Below are 23,631 nucleotides of genomic sequence, written 5' to 3'. Positions count from 1 at the left end.
TGATTTTGTGCCATCAAATCATTTTCAACTCTTAGCTATCGCATCAGTGGTGGGATTCATTTTTTTTTACTACCAGTTCTGTGGGCGAGGCTTGGTGGGTGTGGCAGGGGAAGGATACTCTGAAATCTCCAGTCAGGGGTGGTATTTGCGGGGTCTCCAAACTACTCAAAATTTCCACTACTGGTTCTCCAGAACTGGTCAGAACCTGCTGAATGCCACCTCTGTATCGCATAGATTTTCTCCATTACAATGTCCCTAACTTGATCTTTCAAGTCTTCCAATGGTGCACTCATCACCACCATAACTGACTGCATCCATCTTGCTGATGGTCAACCTCTTCTTCTCTTTCCTTCAACTGCAAACAAGACAATTGTCAGGGAAGAGACAGCTGAGTCCACAGAATGATTGGTGTGTGTGACAAACATCACAGAAAGGACCCATCTCAGAAAGCTGAACTGTACAGGTAAGGGAAGAGTGTTGTACCTTCTGTGAATGCAAGAGTCTGTGAATGTAACCTTACCATAAAGACAATGAAAATCTCATAGGATTGCTACTTTTGTGGAGATAAACATAAAACAGATCCCTTGAACCTCTAGAAGAAAGTCAGGACATAAATCCAGTGATGTAACTTAACATAATCTTCTCCATTGAAACATTGTAGATTTGTCTTTAGGTATCTGAAATACTGCAAATACATGAGGTTGTTGTGATAAACTACATGCGAAGCACTTTTAAAACGCTCAAAACTGTTATATAAATGCTCAGTCCATCAACTATTGGGTAACAATGTGCATTGCTGCCTTTGCTTTGAAAGAATCTTGGATATTCCTGAAAAAAAAATTGAAGCCCACCAAATAATTAAAGGATCATCAATACACAGGACTATTGCTTGGTTTTAAAAAGGCATGGATGAGAAAGACCACCCATCCACCTATATTCTGTCTTTTCCCCAGTATTTCACTGGAGCCCTCCTCCTTATTAAAACCGAGCTGTGCTCATCCATTTGATTTCAGCAGTTTCCATAGTAACAGCTTATTCAGCTGCAGCCCTTGACCATTTCCAAAACTAGCTTGCAAAACAGGGAGGAAAAGAGGTCACTAAACATCACGTGACCTTAATAGTCAGCCCTTGAAGTCTGGCAGCATGGTAATTGGCTACCCTCATTGCTCCCTTAAAAAAGGAGTGAGTGCATGATGGCTCAGTAGGAATGTGCTCTTTTGCACATCCCATAAATATGGATAATTCCATAACGCAGAAAACTCATTAGCTGTGGATTGAGGTATTTGCCTATATTGCTTTAGAGACAAGTAGATTTTCATAAATGAGATATTGGTGAGAAAAGATAAGTCTTTTAGTCTTTCTGGAGAAATTGGAACTCTTTCAAGTTTCCTTTTCTTTCTATTTTCTTTTCCATCGCTAAAAGTCTGGAAATCGGCTTTCTCATTGTTTCCACACCACACTGGAACATTTTCAAAACATCCATGTTCTGTTCGTTGACAGGCCAGTGGCTGTGAACATGGACTACATGGAGAAACACAAGCTATCTCACAAATTGAATTCAGATGGGATCACTCCATTTCGAGATGCTAATCCCATAGACATCACAACAGATCTTTGGAAATCAAGGGAAGATAGCTTCAGAGAGTTTTCTAGAGGAAAATTCTATTGTATATTCCCAGATTTGACATTTTCCTGGCTGATAGTTGTTTCCCAGTTTCCTTCTGGGCATTTGCAGCTGGCCATTTATTGAAAAGTGCCATCCTCTTACTCAGCAAATTAGTGGTGTCATATTCTTCTGGTTTCACATCTGGAAGGGAAGTGCTTGGGAAGAAGCAGACAAAGCATGTTCTCTAACATCTCCTCGGGGACCTGAACTTGATTCTTTAGCTGAAAGACAAGTTTTGATTCTCATTCATGTTCTGTCTCTTTCCCTCGAGCTGACTTGGAAGCTGTGCAACACAAAAACATTACCCCTGGCAAAAAGAAGATGAGCTGGAACTAGTCAAAGGATTTTATTTAAAGTGTGATCTCTCTTTGATATTCCTATTTGTGTTAATTTCATAATAGACATACATCAAGGTATGGCAGTCAAGAAGCTGCAAATCACGATCCACTTTAAAGGCATGACGCACTTTTGCAGCTAGATACTTGAAAAGCTAAGCCCTTCTTTACCAGGGTCATGACACAATTACCTGTGCAATGTTGATTCTTATCCAGACCCTTGAACGTCATAGGGAAGCCTGTGGGTTTCTGAAGGCTAAACTAAATCGAATTCGTGCATTTTTTTTCCCTTTTAATTTTTAAACACCATCCTGAAGTGCAAATCCCTTATCAATTTAGGTCATATCTATGTAAAAATCCATTTCTTTCAAACCCATAGTATATGAATATTAGAGTTGTCAGTAAGGAAAGGCAATCTGTATGTACCAATGGAGCAGTGGTGGATTCAAAATTTTTTACTACCAGTTCTATGGGTGTGACTTGGTGGGCATGGCAGGGGAAGGTTACTGCAAAATCCCATTCCCTCCCCACCCCACTAACCTGCTTTCCAGCTCTGTTCTCCTGTGCAGGGCAACAAAAAAGACTCAACCAATCAGCTGGGACTCGGGAGGCAGAGAATAAATGGGGGCAGGGCCAGTCAGAGGTGGTATTTGCTGGTTCTCCGAACTACTCAAAATTTCTGCTACCAGTTCTCCAGAACTGGTAAGAACCTGCTGAATACCACCTCTGCAATGGAGAGACCAGGAAATCTGATAGGATGCTGCAACATTGACTAGAAGGCCACAGGTAAGGCTGTTCACTGCTTTTCCACCTAACTACAAAAGGGTTTCTACTGCCTTAATTTGCATTTTGCAGAAGGCAGGGTTCCTGCACAATAAAGCATTGGCCTGCTACCCCCAGTTTTCTACTCTAAAAATGCCTAAGGGCAGGGGTGGGATTCAAATTTTTTAACAACCAGTTCTGTGGGTGTGGCTTGGTGGTCATGTGACTGGGTGGACATGGCTTGGTGGTCATGTGACTGGGTAGGCATGGCAAACTCAATATTACTCACATTGAGGCACGCATCTCCTCCTCTGGCCTCTCATAACTGTGGGGATGCTGCAATAGTTGTAAGTGTGAAAAAGGGTCATAAGTCACTTTTTTCAGTGCCATTGTAACTTTGAATGGTCACTCCAAACAAGCAAAGGCCAGCAAAGGAGGGGAAAAAAACTCCACAGATGTTCCTGAGACAGGAAGTCTAGTCCTGCCAAGAATGTAAAAAGGGTTAATGGAGAGGCAGTTTCTGTAAGCAACACCAGAATGTTTCCTTCCTGCCTTCCTTACAGGATTAGGCCAGTAATTTCTTCTAACAACCGGTTCTCCGAACTGCTTAGAATGTTAACAACCAGTTCTAGCGAATAGGTGCGAACTGGTAGAATCCCACCCCTGGCTAAGGGTCTTCTTTACTCTCCAGATGATTCTGATAACTAAATATGATGACCAGCAACTTGTTTTGCCATCTTCCCCTTTCTTTTGGAAATATTTTTTTTTTTTAAATGTAGAGGCCAGTGGCATTCCTCGATTTTATTTGACGGAATAACAGAATTGGAAGGGACTTTGGAGGTCTTCTAGTCCAACCCAAACAGATACCATTTCAGATAAATGGTTGTCCAATCTCTTCTTAAAAACCCCAAGTGTTGGAGAACCAACAACTTCTGGAGGCAAGTTGTTCCACTGATTAATTTTTCTAACAGTCAGGAAGTTTCTCCCTAGTTCTAGGTTGCTTCTCTCCTTGATTAGTTTCCATCCATTGCTTCTTGTTCTGTCTTCAGGTTCTTTGGAGAATAGGCTGATCCCTTCTTCTTTGTGGCAGCCCCTTAGATATTGGAACACTGCTATCATGTCACCCCTAGTCCTTCTACCCAATTCCTGCAATCATTCTTCGTATCTTTTATCCTCCAGTCCCCTAATCATCTTTGTTGCTCTTCTCTGCACTCTTTCTTTTTTATATCACGGCGACCAAAACTGGATGCAATATTCTAGGTGTGATTTTACCAAGGCATTATAAAGTAGTATTAGTACTTCATATGTTCTTGATTCTATCCCTTTATTAATGCAGCCTAGGACTGCTTTGGCTTTTTTGGCAACTGCAACACAGTGCTGGCTCATAGTTAAGCGATTGTCCATTAGGACTCCAAGATCTCTCTTGCAGGTATTACTATTCTATACCCATGCATTTGGTGTTTTTTTTTCTTTGCTCCAAATACATAGGCGTTCTTCAGTAACAACTTCCTTTTTCATCCTTTATGGCTTCCAAGCCCCCATTCCATCCATTATTATTTCTTAATATTATATACACAAAAATGAAAAATACAGCTGCCAGTTCTTTAGCTTGTGTTGGCTTTCATGTGCATCAAGTTCTTCCAAAGAACCTAGGTTGTTTTAATGTACAGTTGTTGCAGCAAATCTTGCTTCCAAATCAGGACACAAGACCACAAAAGGTTGGAGAATACAGGTTTTATTTGTGCACAAGGTTCAGAGCATTAGCATGGCAGATTCTGAACCCCCGGCTCTTCCTGAGGCACCACTTTTATACATGTCATGACCTCAGTCCAGCCTGGGGTGTATTTTCTTATTAAACTATACCATAAAAGGAGAATAACACATATATAGGGAAAAGGGGAAGTATATATGCTTATTCAGTTATCTTACACCATCTGTTATTTTCCCATCCCACCCTTGTGTAACGTGGTTAGTTCCTTAGTTCAGCAATTCCGTGGTTTTGCACAATATTATGTTAAGCAAAGCTTGGGGACTTGGGGACCTCTGCTAAATGTAAAAATACTTTATTTGTAATTTTCCATATTGCTTCATTCCCCCCTTTGAAACTACACCTAAATCAACTGATTACTGTGGAGTTTCACAATTGGGGAGAGAATCTTCAAAGGTATTCAATTTCTCGTATTCCCATAAAGCCATGGCTTTAGCAGTAGCCTTCTTTTCCACTAACATAGAAAGACTGTTGGAGATTGTTTTGACAAAGATGGGAAGGATACATGGTAAAATTACACATCCTGCAGCGATCATACCAACTAGTGCAACTATGGCCTGAAGACCCGGTAATTTGGGGAACCATGACCCAAAAATTTCACCAAGGTCAAGACCATTCCATTTCTGGACAGGTACATGTGCAAGATTTTCTATGCGTCTGGCACGTTGCTCGATGATTTCACCGATATCATCAAATTCTAGGCAACAATTGGTGAAATTGAATTTACCACATACACCTCCTTCAGCAGCCAAGAGGTAATCTAGGGCTAGACGATTTTGATAGATTGCATCCCTAAACTTCTTCTGTTGAACTGATAGGGTATGTAGAGACTGAGCCGTCTCATTGGCAATTAACGCTACAACAGCTTGGAGTCTGATGATGCGGTTCAGCATATATACTGGGGTACGGTACCCCCAAGTGTCATCAGCCGCCCAAGTAGCCGTACCATAGTAATGAATGATGCGTTCCAGGGGCCACTCATCATCCTTCCAATCCCCTATTTTATAATCTGCTGTCAGTTTTCTGCTTTTCCACTGATCAGCATTCATTACTTGTGGTATGTTTAAGGGTAACATGAAGAAAGAAGGATTTATAATTCCCAAGGTACATGCTCCTCTCCAGTTGGAAGGGAGGGTGCTATAGGCCACATCACCACATATCCAATATACCCCAGGAGGGGCCTCAGTTATGTTTTTCAGGGAATACTCAGACCAGAATTTGTTTGTATTATTGGGCCAGTATTCCCATGATTTGGTAGAACTGTTCCATTCATGAACTTCCATGCACTCTGTTTCTCCTACAGAGGGCCCTGTTCCTTGTGTATTAGCTAAACACCACTGGGCTACAATGGGGTCAGTTAATTCCCACCTGGAAAGCAGCTGGTGTTTTGGCATTACTGATAGATTATAGGTGATCAAATAATTCCATTCCTGTGCTGCCCATGGCCATTGGTCTACAATTTTAGTACCCCCGCAGATGTAACAGTTGCTAACATTTAGTGTATGGGCTATGGTAGAAGCCAACTCTAGAAAAAGATTTTGTGCCTCCTGTGAAGGTTGAAACTCGATGTCTACTTCCTGCCAAAATTCAGAGTAGTACCTATAATTGGTTTTTGCAGAGTGTTTCTAGTTTCAGTGGAAAGGTGGATGATACCACCGGGATCAGTACCCTTTGCATACATTCTGATTCCCATCGTTGAGCCATATTTATTAATCCAGTCCCTCGGCCTAGGTATAGTAATGTTGACCCAATTACAGTTATATAGGTTACAATCCTTTGTTTGTCGTACCCTTGATATCTGGAGATCAGTTCCCTTTCCCTTGTCCGAGTTATAGGTGGCCCATCTCACACAGTCCCAGTGGTGATAGAGCCATGCACCTGGGTGTGGACAGTTTGCATACCCCCACAGGCTGTTTTCAAGCGTACTTTTTCCTTCCCGTGGGTGATTATAGAGACACATATAGATATCATTTTGTGCATACGTTCTGTGCCATGTTAGGTCAGTACCACAGGAGGTGGAGTCATAGGACACCTTACAGACATCAAAAGTAATGGTACCTGGGCTATTGGGTGACAGTATATGTGTCTGAAAGATGATTGGGCCATTTGCGTCGCCTCGACTTCTGCCCACTAACCATGTTTGGGCTGGATTAACCTCAGGATCATAACATTCATCCTTTGGGGGACAAATAGAATACCAAACTCCCTGATAGCAACAAGGAGTTGCTTTTTCCTGACAACTATAGTGGGTATGGTACACCAAAGTTGTAGCGATCGTTTTCCCTTTTAACACAGGTTTAAGACATACCGTACAATTATTTGGGCATGAGGGATCCTTAGTATGTGGTGCCTTTGATCTCTCAGTTCGTGTTTTTATTTGTTTAGAGCGGGGTTTGGGCGGTATTGGGTTTTGTTTACTAGGGAGGGTAGGTGTAATTTGGCCAGGGACATCAAAGAATGATTCCTCTTTATAACATAATACTCCCTCCGTCCCGTTACACCTTTTATATATCTCCACCCGCCTGCCTACACGTCCACAAGGAGGTAATTCGGATCCAGTGCATGTTTTCGGATGTCCTCCTAGCTATAAAATATCCCATCATCCTTTTCACAGGGGACGCATTCTGGTAGTTTCTGAGGGTTTTTTTTGACCCCTCCTGCTCTATTTCGGGGTATACGAACATGTCTAATTGGCACCCATGGGGTACGCAGGAAGTGACATCTTATGGTATTGTTGTACACACACTGCCAATATCTGGTCCCCTCGTGTTCACACTGAGGGAGATTGGTAGTGGAACAATTAGGAAATCTGGTTACACTATAAGTAAAATGTCTTCCTGTAGGTTGTACCATAAAACACATGTCACATGGCCTGTTCTCATTCCCATCTTCCACTTTTGGGGGTTCCTCATCATCAGAGGGTTCTGGTGAGTACCATTCATCAACTGCATCCTTATCAAGGGGTATTTCCTTATTGGTGTTACCATTGCTACCTACTAGCAGCTCATATAGGTACAGGGAGTTAAGGACCACACTAACTACTAGCAGAATGGTTACAATCCAAATCGAAGGCATAAGGCCTCTACGGATGCATGCAGTCTCCCACATCCTTTGATTAGCCTCCATATTGCAATGGGGTATGTCTCCCAGCACCACCAATTCCCCCCTTTCTAAACATGTTTAGGCCTTAGGTTGCTCTGACTTGTGATCGAAGTTTCCAGGGGAGACCCGTGCGATGGGTGTTAGCTTCCAGAGTAACACCTGCAGGGGTCGTTTCCTCTTCGTCTCCCGTTGGTAGAGGGACAGCTTCCGGAGTGTCACCACAAGGGGAGATATCCCGCGAGACCTTCCGGAGAGTAACTTTTAAAGGGTGAGTCGGCTGGGATTCTACTTTCCAATGGGTAGGTGCGGCCAATTTAACTCAAGACCAGTGAATCCACGGTTTTATCTCAGCCACCTTAACGGCAAGGGGAGAACACATAACGACAGTATATGGGCCTTTCCACTTTGGGCTTAATGTCTCTCGCTTCCAATCTTTAACCCAGACTTCCTGTCCCGGGTGTATGTTGTGTGGGGAAGTTACTAAAACATGGGGTTTACAGGTCAATACATATTTCTGTAGTTTTTGGACTATCATGTTAAGGGTTTGGAGTTGTTGCATTCTGATAGCATCAGAAATGTGTACAGTATTTTGAATATTTAAGCGAAGTAAATTGGGGACACGACCATATAATAATTCAAATGGAGAAAGTGAGATTCCCTTTTGGGGAGCACACCTAACAGCAACCAGAGCTAAACTCAAGGCATCTGCCCATTTAAGATGGGTTTCCTGGCATATTTTGGCCAATTTTTCCTTAATAGTCCTATTAATTCTCTCTACCCTGCCCCCAGAGGGGGCATGGAAGCTGCAATGGAGTTTCCAAGTGATACCCAATACCTTAGCCAATTGCTGAGTGGCCTTGTGGATAAACTCAGGACCGTTGTCCGATGAAATTCTAGAGGGTAGGCCATACCTGGGGATTATGATGTGGAGTAGGGCTCTAGCAACTTCAGTGGCCTTCTTAGTGCGGGTGGGGATGCACTCGGGCCATCCCGTATAGGTACACACAATGACCAACATTGCATTGTATGGGCCGCATCGGGGCATGTCCGTGAAGTCAATCATCAAGGAATCAAACGGGTAACAGCCTCTGGGTTGATGGCCTAGGGGTGGCTGTGGTCCCTGTCTGGGATTATTGACTGCACAAATCTCACACCTTGCACAAACATTAGCTGCAATGCTGTGCACCTTATTAATATAGAGTTCCCTTTGCAGGGCCTTCGTTAAAGCCGTCTTGCCTAAATGTAGTTGTTTATGTACTTGTTGCACCGTATCCCAAGCCATGTGCCCTGGTATAAAAACACGATTGTCAGGTAAGATCCACCAACCTCCCTCTAGGTGAGCCTCAAGTGCTTCAATTTGGGTTACGTCTTCCTGGGAATAATGTGGTGGGTGGTGTTCATGTGCTGTCCATATGGCCATACATTGAGTAGGCACAATGGGAGTGTTAAGGGCGGCTTGTCGCGCTACTCTGTCTGCTTTATCGTTGCCCCTTTGTATGTCGGAGAGCACCTTCTGGTGCCCTCAGCAATGTATAACCGCAACCTTCTGGGGGACCCAGACTCCTTCAAGGAGGCGTAGTATTTGGGGGCCATACTTAATATCCTTGCCCCCTGCTGTGATAAGTCATCTTTCCTTATACAGGGCCCCATGGACTTGAACAGTGAGGAAAGCATATTTGGAGTCTGTATATATGTTAACACATTTTCCCTTGGCCATCTCTAGAGCTCTTGTTAATGCATGTAATTCAGCCAGCTGTGCACTCGTGCCAGAGGGGAGGGGCTCTGCTTCCCAAACCTCATCCAAAGTTATTACTGCATAACCTGCCCTTGTAATGCCTTCCTGTATAAAGCTTGTGCCGTCTGTAAATAGGGTGTAATCTGGAGAGAGGAGGGGTACATCAGTCATGTCAGGGCGGCTAGCATATGTTTCTTCTATTGTTTGGATACAATCATGAGTGGCTTCTGAATTAGGTTCGGGTAATAGCATAGCAGGGTTCAATGTAGTGGATTGTATAATATTAATCATAGGGTTGTGGGTGATCAACCCTTGATACTTCAACATCCGGGGGTTAGTTAACCACAAATGGCCCTTTGTTTCCAAAACTGCTTTGAGGGCATGAGGAGTATAGATGTCAAGCTGTTGTCCAAAGGTCAGCTTACTTGCTTCCTGAGTTAAGATGGCCGTCCCTGCCACCTCCTTAAGGCAAGCTGGCCATCCCTTTGCAACGTTATCAAGTTGCTTAGAAAGATATGCCACAGGGCGATGCCACGTCCCCATGGTCTGGGTGAGGACACTTACTGCTACATTCTGTTTAGTATCGCAGTAGTCGTTCACCTCAGTCACTCCTGACAGATCCTCCCACCTTTACCTAAGAGAGGGTGATCAGTCCTCTCCTCCCTCCCTGTTTACAGGGAGGGATAATTTTCCCAAATTCAATACTTGCCTGCAGGCGTCTTCCTTCTCCACCGGCCGGTTAGAAGATGTCCTGGTCTCCTCACCTTTCACCTGTGGTTCTTGGAGGTGTCAACTGCCACCGCCAGAACAGGGCAGTCTCGGGAAGTCCCTCGGATTCAAAGGACTGATGGCGCCTGGGATGTTCCTTTCAACTCACCCAGTTGCTGGCACTCAGGGTGGACCCTCCAGCGAGCCTCAGGGCCCCTTGAGTCCTGCGCGGTCGCCATTAAATGTTGCAGCAAATCTTGCTTCCAAATCAGGACACAAGACCATGAAAGGTTGGAGAATACAGGTTTTATTTGTGCACAAGGTTCAGAGCATTAGCATGGCAGATTCTGAACCCCCAGCTCTTCCTGAGGCGTCACTTTTATACATGTCATGACCTCAGTCTAGCCTGGGGCGTATTTTCTTATTAAACTATACCATAAAAGGAGAATAACACATATATAGGGAAAAGGGGAAGTATATATGCTTATTCAGTTATCTTACACCATCTGTTATTTTCCCATCCCACCCTTGTTTACAGTAACGTGGTTAGTTCCTTAGTTCAGCAATTCCATGGTTTTGCACAATATTATGTTAAGCAAAGCTTGGGGACTTGGGGACTTCTGCTAAATGTAAAAATACTTTATTTGTAATTTTCCATACTGCTTCACAGTGACAGTGTAGTATATGTGCAGATCCAAACAGTGTGACCTTTTGTAATTGACAGGTGGAAAATTTATCAATGCATATTTACTAAATGCCACAAGAATTTTTTGATATGGCATCCAGTGTGCCAATAGCCACTGGGACCATCATGGCCAGTTTATGCCATAATTGTTTAGTTTTAATTTTCAGATCTTGATATTTTGTGATCTTCTCCAATTTTTTCTCTTCTATTTTACAATTCCCTGGTGAACCAAGACTATGTCAGTCTATATTCAGAAATCCTGCAATATTTTAATCTGCTCATTTTCAACTACTTTTTTGACTATATGTTCCCACTAATTTTTTTGATTACTGGTACATGATAATTTTTACAGGCATTCCAGTGAATCATTTGGTGTTATATAATTGTTTATAATGAGTTGTGACCATTGAACCCAGTTGCTGCATTTGATCAGGTGAGATAGCATTTGTGAATCTAAAAAGTAGACCCTCCACCTGGGAAAATTGTAAGACAACGTTGCAAAGTCTCTGCAAGCATGGAGCTAACTGCATGAAGGGGTCAGTCTCATTCTTAACCAACTGTATCTCATAGGGTTATTATCACTATGGGAAGAAAATGAGGAGAGATCCCGATTGACTTTTAGGAGAACAAGTGGCATATAAATCAGTGGTGGGATTCAAAAAGTTTTACTACTGGTTCTGTGGCCGTGGCTTGGTGGGTGTGGCAGGGGAAGGATCAGAGGTGGGATTCTACCAGTTCGCACCTATTTGCTAGAACCGGTTGTTAACATTCTAAGCAGTTTGGAGGACCGGTTGTAAGAAGGAATTACTGGCCTAATCCTGTAAAGAAGGCAGGAAGGAAACCTTCTGGTGTTGCTTACAGAAACTGCCTCTCCATTAACCCTTATTACATTCTTGGCAGGACTAGACTTCCTGTCTCAGGAACATCTGTGGAGGTTTTTTCCCCTCCTTTGTTGGTACTTTGCTTGTGTGGACTGACCATTCCAAGTTACAATGGCACTGAAAAAAGTGACTTATGACCCTTTTCCACACTTACAACTATTGCAGCATCCCCACAGTCATGAGAGGCCAGGCGAGGAGATGTGTGCCTCGATGTGAGTGATGTTGAGTTGGGCACGGCCAGCCAATAATATGACCACCAAGCCACGCCCACCAACTCAGCCATGCCCACAGAACCGGTTGTTAAAAAATTTGAATCCCACCCCTGGGAAAGATACTATAAAATCTCCAGTCAGAGATGGTATTTGCTGGTTCTCCGAACTACTCAAAATTTCCGCTACTGGTTCTCCAGAACTGGTTAGAACCTGCTGAATACCACCTCTGGTATAAATGCATTAAGTAAGTATGTGGCATGAAGGGATGTAAATGCAGTTGTACAAGGATCGCTCCCTTTGTTGGCCTCACTTAGTGTTCTTGCCATATTTACTCCCTTTACTAAAACTCTATTGCACAGTGCACTCTATTGCTTTAACCTAAGCATATTGATTTTGTGCTGAAATTAAGCAACGATCAGCTATGTATGAATATGTTTATTTTGTATGAATAAACATACAAAATGCACTGTGTTTTAGATTTAAAAGGGAAACCACCTGAAATATGGAAGTTTGTGTGAAATAAAAAAATAGGTCATAATTTCAGAGATATTTCCTTACCTAAAACAAAGAAACAGAATGAACGGGAGAAGGGGAGGGAACAAAGGCAGCAGGATTGACTTCTGACTTCCTGCCACCTTCCCCGTTGAGTTTCCTTGTGGGAACCTGGCAGGGAGCATCAAAAATCTTCCTTCCCCTCCCTTATCCCTGTTTTATTAAACACATTCTCTTGAAGGGATTTTTCAGATTACAAACTCCTAAGGAACAGTTTTCAAAGGAATTATAGTGCTTTTAGATATTTCTATTCTCCACCTACACTATTTGTACTTTATATTGAGATTCACATGTTTATTAGATAGACTATATGTCTCAGGATTACGGATGAGTGATCAGGTTTCTCAGAGTCATAGTGATGTTGCACACATGCCACATGTTCCCTACTTACAGCAGGAAGGAGAAACTGGCCGCTGCATGTATTACCTTATGGTGCCTTTAAAGGAAACTCCACTGTATATATGTCAACATATTTAAATACAAAAGACATAATGGGAAGAAGACCTCAGCCCTTCTTCTTTTTGTCCACATGCTGACTACATGAAGCAAGATATAATCACATCTTGGCTTGTAATCTTTTGTTAAGAAAGGCAGTTCCTCTGTCCTTTGTCAACGTTTTCCAAGCAAGCTTTCTACCACATAGGAGGACCTATTTAACCAGCATTCTACACACTGATGCCAGATTTCAAGTAAACTTCCATCATTCCAGCTAGCACCTCACAGCATAGCAGATTAAGATGGTCGTATCCCATCTCCATTCTGACTGGAGAAAATTTGACCTAACCTACAAAAGATTTTCTCATTCCAGATGTTGCCTGATGCCCTTCTACTCCATGAGCAGCTCTAATTCATATTCACAAATATACAGTAGTATCTGGGACAAATTTATCTCAAAGGCCATCTTCTATATCAGACCTTGGTATTTTATGGCTCAATGGCCACATCCAACCCGTGGGTTGTTTCTCTTTGGCCACCATAGTGGTGGGGGCAGTGGAGGTGTCAGCATTAGGTTAGCATCAGCAGCATTGGGGCAGGGTATCAGCATCTGGGATGAGGTGGGCAGGAGGGGAATTGGGCAGAAGCGCCAGAGTCAATGGCTGCTCTCCACAAGTCTGTTTCTCCTGTAGCCTCTTGGGAAAATTAATTGCCCATCTGTTCTACATGAACTTCATATGATTTATGATCTTCTTTTGAGGCATTTATAGGGAAGAGGAATGATAAAGAGAAGGGCTTTTCTGGGTTAGCACTTCAGCTGTAGATAGCTGTAGATAGATTTCAGCTATCAGTGTATATTTTTAAATTTTAAGTAAAACATTATTCTGGGCCTTGGCTAAACTGCTGAGTCATCATTATCTTACTCCCCACTTATAAAAAATTACTGAGACATGCATATTTCCCAATGTGAATTTGTCTCTACATTTTTTTGTTTTGCTAATGCTACCACAGATACTGTCTGTAACATTTAAAAATAAATAAATAAATCTAACCTGTTCTTGTTTTATTACTATACTGAGAATGAAAGGTTGAAAATTGGGACATACATGTTTATTTATTTATTTATTTGATTTGATTTGATTTGTCAATCGCTTACAAGATAATAGGTATAAGTATATACATAGTTATGAATACATGAAATGGATACATATAAGAAAAATAAAAAGAAACAATAGGACAGGGACGGTAGGCATGTTGGTGCGCATATGCACGCCCCCTACACACCTCTTAGGAAAGGGGTGAGGTCAATAGTAGACACTCTAAGGTTATAATTTTTGGGGTTTGGGGAAGAAACCACAGAGTCAGCTAGAGTATTCCATACATTGACCACTCTGTTGCTGAAGTCGTATTTCCTGCAATCAAATTTGGTGCGGTTAACCTTGAGTTTGTATCTATTGTGTGTTCTTGTGTTGTTATGATTGAAGCTGAAGTATTCATTGACAGGTAAGTCATTGCAATGTATGATTTTATATACCATACTTAGATCAGACCGAAGATGGCGTAATTCAAGGTTTTCTAGGTCTAGAATTTCAAGTCTGGTGGCATAAGGTATTCTACAACGAGTAGAGGAGTGGAGAACTCTTCTTGTGAAATATTTCTGGACTTTCTCAACTGTGCTAATATCAGATACATGATATGGGTTCCAGACTGATGAGCTGTATTCAAGTATTGGTCTAGCAAATGTTTTGTACGCTCTAGTTAGTAGTGTGATATTACCAGAGAAAAAGCTACACAGGATTAGGTTAACAACTCTTAATGCCTTTTTGGCTATGTAAGTACAGTGGGCTCTAGCATTTAGATCATTAGAGATGAGTACTCCAAGGTCCTTGACAGAGTTTGGATCATCAACAAGGTCTTGACTATTCAGCTTGTTTTTTTTCTGATTTTTTTTTTTTTTGCCAATATGTAAGACAGAGCATTTATTTGTTGAGATTTGAAGTTGCCATTTGTTTGACCATTCTGATACATAGTCAAGATCTTTTTGAAGGGTAGCAATGTTGTCTGTGGTATTGAACAGCTTTACATCATCAGCGAAGAGAATGCAGTTGCTCTTAATATGATGACAGAGGTCATTTATGTAGAGTATGAAGAGAGTTGGTCCTAGAACACTGCCTTGGGGGACACCGCTATTGACAGGTACATAATTTGATAGGACACTCCCAATTTTGAGTGTTTGACAGGAATGCTTCTATCCAGTTATGCAGTTGTCCAGAGATACCATAAGATTTTATTTTTAGGAGTAGTTTGTCGTGTACCACTGAATCAAAGGCTTTACAGAAGTCTATGTAGATTGCGTCTATTGTTTTGCCCTGATCGAGTTGTGTAGTCCATATGTTTTTGTAGTGTAAGAATTGCAGATTGGAGGATAGTTTTTTTCTGAAACCAAAATGTTTATTAGAGAGTAGGTTGTTTGTCTCTAAGTGGAGGATAGTCGATTGGTTAATAATTGATTCCATGACTTTACAGGTGATGCAGCATAAGGAGATTGGTCTGTAATTTTCAACTAGGCTGGGGTCTCCCTTTTTGAAGATGGAGATGACCGTGTCTTCTGACCATAGTTTTGGAAAGGAGCTGGTCCTGAAAGATTTTTCAAAGATTATGCTAAGAGATTCTGCTATGGCAGTGGATAGCTTTTTTAAGAAGTAGGCATATATTCCGTCTGGTCCAATAGATAGAGATGGTTTTAGATTGCATAGTGCTTTTTCAACATTGTCTTCTGTAAAATCGATATGTATTAGATGATTGTAGTTGTCTGTGGTTCAGCTAGGAAATACTGGGCATGATCCATTGCTGTTTACAAATACTGAGCCAAAGAATGTTTTAAAGAGGTTGGCTTTAATGGTGTCGTCATTGCAGTCTTTACCATTAGGTCCTATCAGGGGTGGAATGGACCTTGAGTCTTTTAGTTTGTTGTTTACAAAATTGTAAAAAGTGCGGGTGGAATTGGTACGTAGAAGGTTTTCCTCTTGTTTAATGTGATAATTGGTGCATTCAGTCTTTATCTGGTGGCATAAATTTTTCTACTGGCTTTTGAAATTGGCAACATGACCAGATTTGTTTTTCTGCCTGAGTGATCTCTTTTTGGATTGAAGTTTCCTTATTGTTAAGGGTAATCTGTTTTTTTGTTTTTGTTTTGGGAGTTGTTGTTGGTATATATAGTTTGATGACTCTTTTGACTTCAAGTAAAAATGTGTTGTAATGGTCTTCAACAGTATTGCATCCAGTAAATAAAGATTGCCAATCAAGGGATGAGAGGTTGTTGTATATAAGATCATAATTGCCTTTTTTGAAGTTATAATTGAGGATTACGTCATTGTGATGATTTTTGTGTGGGCGTATGTTGAGACAAAAGTCAATCATATTGTGGTCACTGTTGGAAAAGGGTTCTTTAGTTTGTAGTTTGTAAATTAAATTCAAACTATTGCAGAAGATGAGATCGAGGCAGTTGTTTAGTTTAGTTGGTTACTAGTTGTTCCAGTCCCAGATTTGTAACAGCATTGTAGAAGCTTGCATGTATGGGTTCAGTTGTACATTCGTTTAGGGTCCAGTCAATATGAGGTAGATTGAAGTCACCAAGAAAGATAAAAGCGTGTAGGCAGGATGTTGCCCATGTTAGTAATGAATTTAGCTTGTTTACATGTTCGATGTCATAATCAGGTGCTCTGTAACATAGTAAGAATCAAAATGTGATATTTAAGGATAGTTTACAGATGATGGTCTCAGGAAGAGCAAGCTCCTGGGTAACTTGGATGTTTTTTAGATGTAAGGACTTTTTATAGAAGATAGCAACACCACCTCCTCTACGAATTTTCACGATCTGATCAGTAAACATGATAGTCCCTTACTGTGTTAATGGAGTCAGGGAGAGATGCATTGAGCCATGTTTCACAGACAAATATGATGTCGAATTTAGCCATATTTAGTAAGAGGAGAAATTCAGGTATTTTATTCACAAGGCTTCTTGCATTGAGTAGCTTGCATTTAAGGCCAGCAGTAGTTGGAATTGAGGTAGTTAGGGGAGCACATGTCTAGTCTTGGGTGATGGTGGATTGGTTGAGGTAGGGTTGTGGTTGAAGGTTAAAGCTGAGTTGTGGGTTGTGTGACTTACTTTTGATACAGTCAGCATGGTAGTCAATGTATAGGTCCGTCTCTCCATTGTCTAGATGTTTTTTGAGTTCAGTGCAGAGTACACGGGAGTGGGCACATTGCTGTATGGTTAGGTCAGGGTGAGAATGGAGGTTCTTATGGTTGGTGTTGCTTTTGGCAAGTGAATTTATAGTATAAATGAATTTACGTTTGCTTGATTCATTTTTGCAAATGACCCTGCAGAAGCATGGGGACACAGAGCTGTCTCTGTTTTTGAGCTCTCGGCCAATGCGGGAAATGTCAAGTATTTCATCAGGGGAGATGGTTGATGCTTGATAATCACTGATGATGTTTCAGACAGTTGTGATGTCATCATTGTCATTGATGTCCTCTAGACCAGAGGTCCTCAACCACCGGTCCACGGACCGGTACCGGTCCGTGGAGCACTCTGTACCGGGCCGCAAAGAAAAAAAATGGCGGCTTTCTTCGCCTTCGGTGAATGCTGCTGGGTTCAGGGATCAAGGACACAAATGAAAGAAGGGGAGGGAGGAAGCAACCGAAGCCTGTCCTGGTCTCTGGCTCAGTGGCTTCGGTTTCCTCCCGCCTCGTTCCTCTCTCAGTCGCTCTCTCGCTGCTCCACCAGCCCAGGAAGAAACTGCTTCAAAGAAGCTGGGGGGGGTGGCTTTTCCTGTCGCCGCAGCTCCTCCAAAGCGCCCGTTCACCCCCACCCCGCCCGCCCGCGCGCGGTTCAATTCAGTGCCCCGTTCTGCCTGTCTGGTTGTTTGGGAGCAGCTTCAGCTGAGAATAATAACTATTCGCCTCTTTTTATCAGCCGAAGCTGCTCCGAAACGAAGAAGGCAGGCAGGCAGGCAGAACGGAGCACTGTGGATTGAACCGCGTGTGGGCGGGCGGGGTGGGGGTAAACGGGCGCTTCGGAGGAGCTGCGGCGACAGGAAAAGCCACCCCCCGCTTCTTTGAAGCAGTTTCTTCCTGAGCTGGTGGAGCAGCGAGAGAGCGACTGAGAGAGGAATGAGGCAGACACCTGAGGGAGGGAGGGAGACACCTGAGGGATGGGGCTGAGGGAGGCAGGGCCGAGGCGCTCCCTGAACTTGGTGGTTTGCTGGCAGACGTTTTATTACCCGACTAGGTAACAACATCAGATGTTACTTAGTCAGGTAATGAAACGTCTGCAAGCAAACCACCAAACTCGACTCTCCCCGGTCCTTGAAAAAGTGTTTGTGCTTGAAACTGGTCCCTGGTACAAAAAGGTTGGGGACCACTGCTCTAGACCAAATAAGATGGCATTTGGACGTTTCCATTCACACTCAACAGCTTCTCTGATGAGGATTGGGATATCATTATTTGTCTGATTTATGTTTTTTTGTGGATTGGGTTGTGGATTGGGTTGTGGTTGTTGGGTAGAGATGTGGTTTGTAGCTATTGGATGTTCAGGTTTTTGCGTTGTGTCTTTTTCCCCCAAGGTTGGATAATCTTTCTTTTAAAGCGTCCAGGGATGCTACTATGGTGTCAAGGGATGTTATTCGTGTTTCTATGGTATCAACTCTTTCAAACAGATCCAGTTTGGGTCTGCATGATTTGCAGAGATATGGAAACTCATTGGACGATTCTAGGTATTGAATCATTTGTTCAGGTAATCCCAAGCAGTCACGATGAGCGTATTTTCTCAATAAATAAACTACACTAGTAGAACAAAATTGCCTTTTAATTTAGCTTGGGTGCCTTCCAATTCCCCCAGTATTGTTGGAAAGCCCCTGAAGTCTCTTGGGGCTATTTAATTAATGCATAAATACACCAGAAAGGCATATCAGGTTTTATACGAACTGTAGATTTGATAATGAAAGATATTATGAAGAGAAGGCCACAATGTTCATGATCTATAGCTGGGTTTGTTTATTTGTTTGTTTAAATGCAGCATTATTAGTCCATCTCTCCTGAAAATCTAAGCAAGGAGATGAAAAGTTCTTTTGTCTGAATTTAACTCAGGGAGGGAACTTCCAAAATGTCACAAATGAAGGCAAATATACATGTTCCAGGATAATGATGAAGGATTCAATCTGGATTGGTCACCAGGACCAGAGTTTTAGTCTTTTGAGCTTTGGGGTTCATTCTGGATCCCATCCTCAGGGAACTTCTTTCTCACCAAAATGTGTTCCTTGAGGATGGGGTCAAGCCAGAGGTGGTATTCAGCAGGTTCTGACCAGTTCTGGAGAACCGGTAACTGAAATTTTGAGCAGTTCAGAGAACTGGCAAATACCACCTCTGACTGGAGATTTTACAGTCTCTTTTCCCTGCCATGCCCACCAAGTCACACCCACAGAACCGGTAGTAAAAAAAAATTTGAATCCCACCACTGGGTCAAGCACAAGTCCAAAAGCCCAGAAGACTAAACCTCTGGTCCTGGTGACCAACTCAGATTGGATCCTGCAACTTCCAGAATGTTCTTACTGGGCAGTTCTAAACTATCATCGCCATCTATCTCAATTGGATTTGTATAGCTATATATTGTTTTAAATGATTTTTTTTTCCATAGGAGCAAACTGTGTCACCAGAATATGCTCTGTGCAAAGCCAATGTATTTTATAAAGGTAACTCAGAGTGCAATGATTTGAATGAAAAGAAAGAAAAAAAACCTGACTAAGCATACAGAGTGAAAGAAGTTCAGCTCTTATGAAATATGAGACAAGTCCAGGGGAAAAAAATCCTTAAACTAACAAGCTGTGAGTTCATGTCCCCTTAACCATGGACCAACATGTTCTCATAAACACTTCTTTTCTTCCTTGTCTTTGCCTTTGTCTCATCCCCAATTCACAGCTGAGGCAACTTAATCCCATCTTAGCTGTGCCAATGTTACAATACTGTAGCATGTTTCCATTTCACCCAACGTTATTATTACCACTTGGCTATGATGTGGTGGTGTGCTTTGCCAACAGGGGTTGCTCCCATGGAAGCTTGGGCTCCGCCTAGCATCTACAGCAGGGGTCCCCAACCGCCGGTCCGCGGACCGGTACCGGGCCGCGGAACAAGCCTTACCGGGCCGCTGGTTGCTGGGCGCCGCCATCTTTTTTTTGGTAAAAAAGCGCTTCTGGTGAGCTTTTCCGGGTAGAAAGCTCACCGGAAGCGCTGTTTCGCATAAAAGATGGCGGCGCAGCGCTCGTGAGCTTTTCCGGTAGAAAGCCATTTCTACCCGAAAAAGCTCACCAGAAGCGCTGGCGCTGCCATCTTTTTATGACGAAACAGCGCTTCCGGTGACGTCACCGGAAGCGCCTTTTCGTCATAAAAAGATGGCGGCGCCCAGTTGACGCCGGTACCGGGCCGCGGCGCCCAGCTGATGTCGGAACCGGGCTGCGGCGTCGAAAAGGTTGGGGATCCCTGATCTACAGGACATGCCTACCCTAGTTTCAGAGAGGGGTATACAGGAATAACACCTAACTGGCTTATTTGAAACACTTACTTAAGAGCTTCCTTATAAACATGGATTAGTGCTATTTTCAAACAGCATAAGACTTCATTTAAAGAATAGGTTCTTTTGAGAGATCATTAGCTCTGTGCAATTCAGATCAATTTCAAGCTGGGAAAGAGAATCTTTGGATGCATTGGAGGTTTTCTGTTATTTACAAGGAGTTTCATATGGCTGTTACTTTTACTTCTTTTTATTACTTTATGATGCTTGCTTTAAAGGGCGCATTGGTTATTCACCTCTCTCTCTCTCTCATTTGTTCTTTATTCATTGGTTCCTCCCAATACTGTATGCCTCTTCACTGTGCCTGTTTACCTGTTAACCAGGCTATTTTTGAATATGGGTTTAGCATTCTTTCAGAAGATGTTTGGAAATAGTCCAACTCACAGGTCAAGGTGCAGGGTAACCTATTATGCAATTTGACAAGTGGCTCAGCCTGCTGTTCCAACACCATCTAAACTTCTCCAACTGTGTCCAACCACACAATATGAAAAGTGATTGGTGATTATGTTCCTCCCCTGCATGTAACACTTAGTGGGAAAGAAAATGAAGCTGGGAGAACTTAAATAACACCACTCAATAGCCTTATTTCTTTGGCAGAACAGGGATAAATAATGAGAGCAGCAGAAATATGCCAAAGTTCTGAAACTGCAGAATAGCACATTAACCCATCTGGCTGGTATTGCCCAATTACTGCCTTATTGTAGTAGCTGTAGATCAGCAAGCCGATGTATTAAAAAACACAGAAGAAGATTACAAAACAGCTTCCATTTGCTTGGCCACCACTTTTTCTTCACTGCTTGCTTTTGAGATCATTATAGTCCACCTTCATCTAGGTACCTTGTGAAAAGAAAGACGTTCCACCATACACAAGAAATAAAGGTAGATATCTTTCCAGGAACTTTTGTAAAGGTTCAGACAAAGAAGAAAATACTAAAATTAACATCAATGGACCCCAGAATGCTCCTCTTCCTTTGAAACAATGATGGCCATAGTCAAAATGCAGTCTTACTCATTAAAATAATACTCCCATCTCTGTAAAGCAAGGAGTGGCTCCCACAGATATTCAGTCAGGCACTTATTATCTAGAGTCTTGATGCCACTGTTGTGCCCACCCTTCTCCACTGATGTAACTTTTATGATATAAACTATTGCAAACACTCAACATCTGTTGCATAGAAACCTCCCTGTGTACAACTGTATGTATACTGAATTCAGAAGACCAGTAGAAGAAAACTTTTTTTTTTTGCAAACAGCAGAGTCAAATGAAAAAAGAAACAATGATGGACGCACCATATTGGACAGCTTTAAAACAGGGTTAGACAAATTCACCAAGGTGGATTACTCATAGGGATCACTCATGATGGTGGATATGCTGTCTCTGGGATCAGAAACAGTATGCTTTTTAATACCAGCTAATGGGATCAACAATGCAAGAGTCTTGTGCTGTATCTCAACTAGATTATGACTCTACCAAAAGGTTTAGCTATTATGGAAACAAACAGTGAACTTGATGGATGATGGATCTGGGCCTGCAAAGGTACTTTCTGTTTCTCAAAGAAAAATCTTATGAGGCATAACTGACCTGCAGCAGAGTCTTTGTGAGTGTACAGGTTGATTAAAGTATCCACAGCCATTAACTACTGAATTCAGCTCCAAGCTGGGTCCTCTGCTATGTAATGCCATAGCTTCTGTCATTATGGAACAAAGCCAAGGCTGTTCCTGATATTGTGTTGATATTTTGGTAAGTCAGGTGGTTGGACAAATAGGGTCATTGAAAAATAAGATGAGCAAAATCAGTGCGTCCAGTGAACCACCAGATATGTAGGAATTAAACAAACATTTTAAAACAATTGGCCCAGTAGGAACCGAGAATGGTCAGTGCCCTTTAGGACCCACAAATGATGTCAGCTGGAAAAGAAAAACAGCTGAACCAGCAGGGTGGCCAGTACGCTGCCCTGTTTATATCCCTTTCAGCTCACAATATCCTGGAAGAGGAACGGTCTGCCAAGCTAGAAATCTGAACAGCAATTTTCCCTCTTAATAATAATGCAGTTATTTACTGTACATTATTCTACATGAAGTGTACATTCCAGGATAAGATGTGGCTAATCAATTTGGTGATAGGATATAATGAAATCTTTCTACTACTTTACTCAGTGTCCAGAATAAAAAAAGATGAAAAGCAGTCTAGATAATCACTGCTACCTTTTTACCTGAATGTGATGGCAGCTAGTACATCTACTATATAAGAGAGAATGAGAGAGGAAAAGACATAAGCTTAGTATGTTTCAACTTGCAAATATAAAATGATTGGCAAAAGGATTGGTTAGTTTTCTATTAATGGATTTGAGTTAGAACATAACATTTCTTGGGGACTTACAAGCTTCCAAAATGGAATTGCTAAAGCTGAGTTCCAAATGCCCAGAATTAGTTTCTCAAAAGAACAATTCTGTGAGGTAGGTTGAGTTGAAAATAAGTAAATGGTTCAAAGTTACCCAATGATTGACAATAGCATCCTAATAATTATATTGCACTGGCTGTTTCTGCCAGAGGAATAATGTAAATGCAGAAAAGATTTGTTTTTTTCTTTGTTATTTCATTAGAGGTAAATGTTAAAGGAAGATGTGACATTGTTAGGGGTAATATAACTTAACAATTGCTTTTTGGAGAAAAAAAACCAAAGATTGGGTGTTCATGTTCATCAATTTTCTCCAAATCTCTAGAAGAGTTGGCTAGACTAACAGTGCACGTAGAGGGCAAAATATAGATATATTTTGAAAGCATATAAGTAGGTCTACTATAGCTTTTCATCTCTCTTTACCTCAGGTTATACACATACCTTCTGTTGTACTATCAGCCATGGAGCCTTCAAGTCTCCTGATAGTCCATGGATGATGGCTTTGCAGTCTAACACTTCTGAAACCAATAGATCAAAAAAGCCTGTTCTGGAAAAAGAAATATACATTTGTCATATCATGTTTACAACATTCCTTCCTAGCCATATTTGAAAATGGCTTTCATATTCATAATGCTGAATAAACTTGTTTAGTCTTTTCTGATAAGACTTGGCTCCTTGTTGCATACAACTCCCATATCTGGCCATATCCTGGTTTATTTGTATCATTTTTTAAAATAAAGTTTTATTGAGTTTTAACAAAGAAAA

The 23,631-nt window shown here is 41.9% G+C and overlaps 1 long non-coding RNA gene across 1 annotated transcript; it reads left to right on the top strand.

Annotated features, from left to right (window-relative positions):
- The first annotated feature begins 383 nt into the window (after window positions 1-383).
- Window positions 384-23,631, top strand: LOC148131311 (uncharacterized). Its single transcript, XR_015748718.1, has 3 exons — window positions 384-463; window positions 2,699-2,787; window positions 23,295-23,631. It is a non-coding gene; the product is annotated as an uncharacterized LOC148131311 (long non-coding RNA).

This window comes from Notechis scutatus, chromosome 3 (assembly GCF_049901735.1).
Source record: "Notechis scutatus isolate UNSWTSFEM ecotype Mainland chromosome 3, rNotScu1.2, whole genome shotgun sequence".
Classification (NCBI taxonomy): domain Eukaryota; kingdom Metazoa; phylum Chordata; class Lepidosauria; order Squamata; family Elapidae; genus Notechis; species Notechis scutatus.
This window is presented reverse-complemented; position numbering and strand designations above follow the sequence as displayed.